We start from the raw sequence: 8,780 nt of genomic DNA on the forward strand, positions 1-8,780 counted from the left end.
GAAATCCCTTTCTCAATGGCGTGCAGTTCATGGAAATGAGTCCCAGCGCTCTATACTCTGCACTACTTATTGACCTTTACCTGCCACGTGGGCGCCGCCCACTCAATGGCCTTGTGGGAGGTGTAGTGCATACATAACACCCGAGTGGGTGCGCTGTCTCTCAGTCCTTATTAAAACATTGATGTTCCCAAGTGGGTTGATGTAGATTCAGGCGGGCATCAATTCGTGCTTTGTAGAAGCCGAGACGAGCTCATACTGAACGCCCCCTGCAAGACGCCAGCATTCTTGCTTCCTCAATTCAAGCACCAGCCTGGTGCTCATCTGGACCCGCTGCAGCAGTGAGCCTTCGTACGCGACCGGAGAGCCGCACATAATTCCATCTTCACAGGACTCCAATTCGACAAAGGCCACAGCAAGTTAAATTCAGCTCCGTCTTTATTTCTCTGCAACTTGCTGAATGATCCCCGGCACAGAAAAAACATCCATACTGGTAAAACGCCAGACGCGTTTCGGGAAAATGAAATCCCTTTCTCAATGGCGTGCAGTTCATGGAAATGAGTCCCAGCGCTCTATACTCTGCACTACTTATTGACCTTTACCTGCCACGTGGGCGCCGCCCACTCAATGGCCTTGTGGGAGGTGTAGTGCATACATAACACCCGAGTGGGTGCGCTGTCTCTCAGTCCTTATTAAAACATTGATGTTCCCAAGTGGGTTGATGTAGATTCAGGCGGGCATCAATTCGTGCTTTGTAGAAGCCGAGACGAGCTCATACTGAACGCCCCCTGCAAGACGCCAGCATTCTTGCTTCCTCAATTCAAGCACCAGCCTGGTGCTCATCTGGACCCGCTGCAGCAGTGAGCCTTCGTACGCGACCGGAGAGCCGCACATAATTCCATCTTCACAGGACTCCAATTCGACAAAGGCCACAGCAAGTTAAATTCAGCTCCGTCTTTATTTCTCTGCAACTTGCTGAATGATCCCCGGCACAGAAAAAACATCCATACTGGTAAAACGCCAGACGCGTTTCGGGAAAATGAAATCCCTTTCTCAATGGCGTGCAGTTCATGGAAATGAGTCCCAGCGCTCTATACTCTGCACTACTTATTGACCTTTACCTGCCACGTGGGCGCCGCCCACTCAATGGCCTTGTGGGAGGTGTAGTGCATACATAACACCCGAGTGGGTGCGCTGTCTCTCAGTCCTTATTAAAACATTGATGTTCCCAAGTGGGTTGATGTAGATTCAGGCGGGCATCAATTCGTGCTTTGTAGAAGCCGAGACGAGCTCATACTGAACGCCCCCTGCAAGACGCCAGCATTCTTGCTTCCTCAATTCAAGCACCAGCCTGGTGCTCATCTGGACCCGCTGCAGCAGTGAGCCTTCGTACGCGACCGGAGAGCCGCACATAATTCCATCTTCACAGGACTCCAATTCGACAAAGGCCACAGCAAGTTAAATTCAGCTCCGTCTTTATTTCTCTGCAACTTGCTGAATGATCCCCGGCACAGAAAAAACATCCATACTGGTAAAACGCCAGACGCGTTTCGGGAAAATGAAATCCCTTTCTCAATGGCGTGCAGTTCATGGAAATGAGTCCCAGCGCTCTATACTCTGCACTACTTATTGACCTTTACCTGCCACGTGGGCGCCGCCCACTCAATGGCCTTGTGGGAGGTGTAGTGCATACATAACACCCGAGTGGGTGCGCTGTCTCTCAGTCCTTATTAAAACATTGATGTTCCCAAGTGGGTTGATGTAGATTCAGGCGGGCATCAATTCGTGCTTTGTAGAAGCCGAGACGAGCTCATACTGAACGCCCCCTGCAAGACGCCAGCATTCTTGCTTCCTCAATTCAAGCACCAGCCTGGTGCTCATCTGGACCCGCTGCAGCAGTGAGCCTTCGTACGCGACTGGAGAGCCGCACATAATTCCATCTTCACAGGACTCCAATTCGACAAAGGCCACAGCAAGTTAAATTCAGCTCCGTCTTTATTTCTCTGCAACTTGCTGAATGATCCCCGGCACAGAAAAAACATCCATACTGGTAAAACGCCAGACGCGTTTCGGGAAAATGAAATCCCTTTCTCAATGGCGTGCAGTTCATGGAAATGAGTCCCAGCGCTCTATACTCTGCACTACTTATTGACCTTTACCTGCCACGTGGGCGCCGCCCACTCAATGGCCTTGTGGGAGGTGTAGTGCATACATAACACCCGAGTGGGTGCGCTGTCTCTCAGTCCTTATTAAAACATTGATGTTCCCAAGTGGGTTGATGTAGATTCAGGCGGGCATCAATTCGTGCTTTGTAGAAGCCGAGACGAGCTCATACTGAACGCCCCCTGCAAGACGCCAGCATTCTTGCTTCCTCAATTCAAGCACCAGCCTGGTGCTCATCTGGACCCGCTGCAGCAGTGAGCCTTCGTACGCGACCGGAGAGCCGCACATAATTCCATCTTCACAGGACTCCAATTCGACAAAGGCCACAGCAAGTTAAATTCAGCTCTGTCTTTATTTCTCTGCAACTTGCTGAATGATCCCCGGCACAGAAAAAACATCCATACTGGTAAAACGCCAGACGTGTTTCGGGAAAATGAAATCCCTTTCTCAATGGCGTGCAGTTCATGGAAATGAGTCCCAGCGCTCTATACTCTGCACTACTTATTGACCTTTACCTGCCACGTGGGCGCCGCCCACTCAATGGCCTTGTGGGAGGTGTAGTGCATACATAACACCCGAGTGGGTGCGCTGTCTCTCAGTCCTTATTAAAACATTGATGTTCCCAAGTGGGTTGATGTAGATTCAGGCGGGCATCAATTCGTGCTTTGTAGAAGCCGAGACGAGCTCATACTGAACGCCCCCTGCAAGACGCCAGCATTCTTGCTTCCTCAATTCAAGCACCAGCCTGGTGCTCATCTGGACCCGCTGCAGCAGTGAGCCTTCGTACGCGACCGGAGAGCCGCACATAATTCCATCTTCACAGGACTCCAATTCGACAAAGGCCACAGCAAGTTAAATTCAGCTCCGTCTTTATTTCTCTGCAACTTGCTGAATGATCCCCGGCACAGAAAAAACATCCATACTGGTAAAACGCCAGACGCGTTTCGGGAAAATGAAATCCCTTTCTCAATGGCGTGCAGTTCATGGAAATGAGTCCCAGCGCTCTATACTCTGCACTACTTATTGACCTTTACCTGCCACGTGGGCGCCGCCCACTCAATGGCCTTGTGGGAGGTGTAGTGCATACATAACACCCGAGTGGGTGCGCTGTCTCTCAGTCCTTATTAAAACATTGATGTTCCCAAGTGGGTTGATGTAGATTCAGGCGGGCATCAATTCGTGCTTTGTAGAAGCCGAGACGAGCTCATACTGAACGCCCCCTGCAAGACGCCAGCATTCTTGCTTCCTCAATTCAAGCACCAGCCTGGTGCTCATCTGGACCCGCTGCAGCAGTGAGCCTTCGTACGCGACCGGAGAGCCGCACATAATTCCATCTTCACAGGACTCCAATTCGACAAAGGCCACAGCAAGTTAAATTCAGCTCCGTCTTTATTTCTCTGCAACTTGCTGAATGATCCCCGGCACAGAAAAAACATCCATACTGGTAAAACGCCAGACGCGTTTCGGGAAAATGAAATCCCTTTCTCAATGGCGTGCAGTTCATGGAAATGAGTCCCAGCGCTCTATACTCTGCACTACTTATTGACCTTTACCTGCCACGTGGGCGCCGCCCACTCAATGGCCTTGTGGGAGGTGTAGTGCATACATAACACCCGAGTGGGTGCGCTGTCTCTCAGTCCTTATTAAAACATTGATGTTCCCAAGTGGGTTGATGTAGATTCAGGCGGGCATCAATTCGTGCTTTGTAGAAGCCGAGACGAGCTCATACTGAACGCCCCCTGCAAGACGCCAGCATTCTTGCTTCCTCAATTCAAGCACCAGCCTGGTGCTCATCTGGACCCGCTGCAGCAGTGAGCCTTCGTACGCGACCGGAGAGCCGCACATAATTCCATCTTCACAGGACTCCAATTCGACAAAGGCCACAGCAAGTTAAATTCAGCTCCGTCTTTATTTCTCTGCAACTTGCTGAATGATCCCCGGCACAGAAAAAACATCCATACTGGTAAAACGCCAGACGCGTTTCGGGAAAATGAAATCCCTTTCTCAATGGCGTGCAGTTCATGGAAATGAGTCCCAGCGCTCTATACTCTGCACTACTTATTGACCTTTACCTGCCACGTGGGCGCCGCCCACTCAATGGCCTTGTGGGAGGTGTAGTGCATACATAACACCCGAGTGGGTGCGCAGTCTCTCAGTCCTTATTAAAACATTGATGTTCCCAAGTGGGTTGATGTAGATTCAGGCGGGCATCAATTCGTGCTTTGTAGAAGCCGAGACGAGCTCATACTGAACGCCCCCTGCAAGACGCCAGCATTCTTGCTTCCTCAATTCAAGCACCAGCCTGGTGCTCATCTGGACCCGCTGCAGCAGTGAGCCTTCGTACGCGACCGGAGAGCCGCACATAATTCCATCTTCACAGGACTCCAATTCGACAAAGGCCACAGCAAGTTAAATTCAGCTCCGTCTTTATTTCTCTGCAACTTGCTGAATGATCCCCGGCACAGAAAAAACATCCATACTGGTAAAACGCCAGACGCGTTTCGGGAAAATGAAATCCCTTTCTCAATGGCGTGCAGTTCATGGAAATGAGTCCCAGCGCTCTATACTCTGCACTACTTATTGACCTTTACCTGCCACGTGGGCGCCGCCCACTCAATGGCCTTGTGGGAGGTGTAGTGCATACATAACACCCGAGTGGGTGCGCTGTCTCTCAGTCCTTATTAAAACATTGATGTTCCCAAGTGGGTTGATGTAGATTCAGGCGGGCATCAATTCGTGCTTTGTAGAAGCCGAGACGAGCTCATACTGAACGCCCCCTGCAAGACGCCAGCATTCTTGCTTCCTCAATTCAAGCACCAGCCTGGTGCTCATCTGGACCCGCTGCAGCAGTGAGCCTTCGTACGCGACCGGAGAGCCGCACATAATTCCATCTTCACAGGACTCCAATTCGACAAAGGCCACAGCAAGTTAAATTCAGCTCCGTCTTTATTTCTCTGCAACTTGCTGAATGATCCCCGGCACAGAAAAAACATCCATACTGGTAAAACGCCAGACGCGTTTCGGGAAAATGAAATCCCTTTCTCAATGGCGTGCAGTTCATGGAAATGAGTCCCAGCGCTCTATACTCTGCACTACTTATTGACCTTTACCTGCCACGTGGGCGCCGCCCACTCAATGGCCTTGTGGGAGGTGTAGTGCATACATAACACCCGAGTGGGTGCGCTGTCTCTCAGTCCTTATTAAAACATTGATGTTCCCAAGTGGGTTGATGTAGATTCAGGCGGGCATCAATTCGTGCTTTGTAGAAGCCGAGACGAGCTCATACTGAACGCCCCCTGCAAGACGCCAGCATTCTTGCTTCCTCAATTCAAGCACCAGCCTGGTGCTCATCTGGACCCGCTGCAGCAGTGAGCCTTCGTACGCGACCGGAGAGCCGCACATAATTCCATCTTCACAGGACTCCAATTCGACAAAGGCCACAGCAAGTTAAATTCAGCTCCGTCTTTATTTCTCTGCAACTTGCTGAATGATCCCCGGCACAGAAAAAACATCCATACTGGTAAAACGCCAGACGCGGCCTTTGTCGAATTGGAGTCCTGTGAAGATGGAAATATATATATATATATATATATATATATTCGAACACAGTCTGACCTTCCTCCGTCAGAAAATAGCAAGCACACTGGTAATCCGATGTTCAAGTTTTTATTTTTGGCAAACCCCCCTCACCCCAGACAGACGCGTTTCGCTACAACAAGCTTCGTCAGTGTCAGTTAAAGTGCAGATTACAAAGCCATTCTAAAGCCCGCCAGTCTCTAATGGTTGCAATAACATAAAAGATGGACAATACATGCAACAGAACACGGCGGCCATCTTTGAGTGTACCCATCATCGCATACTTACATTGCTTAAAAATGGCTAAGAGTATAAAGTGCATAATAAAAATTGTGCTAAACATTAACAATCTGATAATGAATCATATATGTACATACTTCATGATTGCATTACGACACAAAGAATTCGTTTTTAGTAGTGACTTATCTAATGTGTTCGTCATGATTGGTTTTTCGTTATTCTGGGATGAATTCCCATACGTTAACCACTACTGTTTTTTGTTTCTGTTTGTCTTTTTGCCCTGTATGGGCAATGTTTTCTGTTTCATTTATATCAAATGAGCTACAACATACTACTGAGTAACTGTATCTTATGGTATGTTTTAACTATATTCTCATTCCTGAGAAAGCCACTCAGTGACAATCTCTAACATATTTTCATGTTTTACAATTCTGACTTTTCCTGTTATCCTTGCTTTTACAAGTGCACCCACAAAAAAAATATATATATATATATATATATATATATATATATATATATATATATATATATATATATATTCACTGAAAAAACCATAGGTTATAGACCATATATAGTTAGGAATTAGCATTTAAAAAACCTTTTTTTACTCACACAAAACCATTGAAATTCCATATATAGTTAGTAGTACTAACTATATATCGCGCACCCGCAATCCACTGCTGATCATGTCACATATTACATCATTCATGACATGGTCAGTGACATCACTGATGACATCACTGATGACATCTCAAATGACATCACTGATGACATCACTGATGACATCTCAAATGACATCACTGATGACATCACTGATGACAACATCCAGTGACTGTGTATTTCTGTAAAGTTAAAATATGTCTTACATATTGAAGAATGAGTGGATGTAGAAGTGTCTGGATGAAGGATTTAGTAGGTGCATGACTGACTGTATGAGTGAGTGGTTAAATGTGTCTCACTGAGTGCATGGGTTAGTGACTGAACTGTGTTAATTTGTGCATCATTATGTTTGTTGTTCTGTAAACTGCTGCATGTGTTCATCAGTAGCTATATGAGTAAGTATATGGGTTATTGATTGGTTGCTCAAGTATTTGTATGGGAGACTGAGTGTGTGTGTGGGTGGCTGGGAGGTGTATGACTCTGTGCATTGGTGAGTGAATGGATATCTCAGTGCTACATGTCAAAGTAAGTACATATGTAAAACACAGTACATGTGAGAGTTGGCATATATAAATAACTGTGCATAAGAGCCAGTGAATGTGTGAGTGGCTGTATGGATGATTGTGAACTTGTATCAGGGATTGTAAAAGAGAGTAAATATGTGTTAGTATATGTTTGAATAAGTAAGGTGTGTATAACTGTATAGTTGAGGAAATGGAGGTGTGATTGATTCTTTGCATGACTGACTAGGTGTGTAAGTAACTCCATGGATGAGTGACAGTCTGTGAGTGTCTGTTTACACTGAGTGTATCTAAGGTTATATTAGAGTCTGAAGAGGTTCATCGTATTATCACATGAATGATGTCATCAGTGATGTGATCAGTAATGTCAAATGAGATGTCATCAGTGATGTCATCAGTGATGTCATTTGAGATGTCATCAGTGATGTCATCAGTGATGTCATTTGAGATGTCATCAGTGATGTCATCAGTGATGTCATTTGAGATGTCATCAGTGATGTCATCAGTGATGTCACTGACCATGTCATGAATGATGTAATATGTGACATGATCAGCAGTGGATTGCGGGTGCGCGATATATAGTTAGTACTACTAACTATATATGGAATTTCAATGGTTTTGTGTGAGTAAAAAAAGGTTTTTTAAATGCTAATTCCTAACTATATATGGTCTATAACCTATGGTTTTTTCAGTGATTTTTCAAGGTTTTGTAAATGCTAATTCCTAACTATATATGGTCTATAACCTATGGTTTTTTCAGTGAATTTTCAAGGTTTTGTAAATGCTAATTCCTAACTATATATGGTCTATAACCTATGGTTTTTTCAGTGAATTTTCAAGGTTTTGTAAATGCTAATTCCTAACTATATATGGTCTATAACCTATGGTTTTTTCAGTGAATTTTCAAGGTTTTGTAAATGCTAATTCCTAACTATATATGGTCTATAACCTATGGTTTTTTCAGTGAATTTCAATGGTTTTTTAATAGCAAATATCATAAGCTGTCGAATGTCAAGTACGTGGTAAGAAAAAACATTTTCGTGTTTATGCACACTGATCTGCTTTGAATGCTGCCCCCCCCCTCATTTCTATTAGGAGTACTCTCTCTTTGCAGATAGTGAAGGGTAGTTAACGCAGGCCTTTGCCCCCGTTGTAATCCGTCGTGCCTGCTTCTCTCTCCATTTGATTGATTGTTATCCAAGCATTTACTGTTTTAGAATTGGTTCTCTTTGGTTCATTCTCTATTTACAAACAAGCACAGAGTCGCAATACTCTGTTTAGTCTTTGCAGATAGCGAAAAATCGTGTAAAAAAACAAAAGGAATCGAGCAAAATCAGTAGGCCACTAATGGGATCTCTTTTTGACCTCGCTAAAATAGAAACATTAGGAACAACCCCTCATGACAAATACGAAACTAGTGAGATGAACTGAACTCCACACCATGATGGCTGCAAGACAGCTCGGCTCCGCCACCCACCCCGCCCAAAATAACGATAAACTCTATGCAAATATATACAACACACCAGCAAAGTAACAGGGTAAAACATTTTATTAAACAACTATTTACATAACTATTTTAAACTTTTTGTTGCCCGATCCGGCTAGCTCAATCGATCGAGCATG

The sequence above is a fragment of the Lissotriton helveticus genome, chromosome 1_1 (assembly GCF_964261635.1).
Source record: "Lissotriton helveticus chromosome 1_1, aLisHel1.1, whole genome shotgun sequence".
NCBI lineage: Eukaryota > Metazoa > Chordata > Amphibia > Caudata > Salamandridae > Lissotriton > Lissotriton helveticus.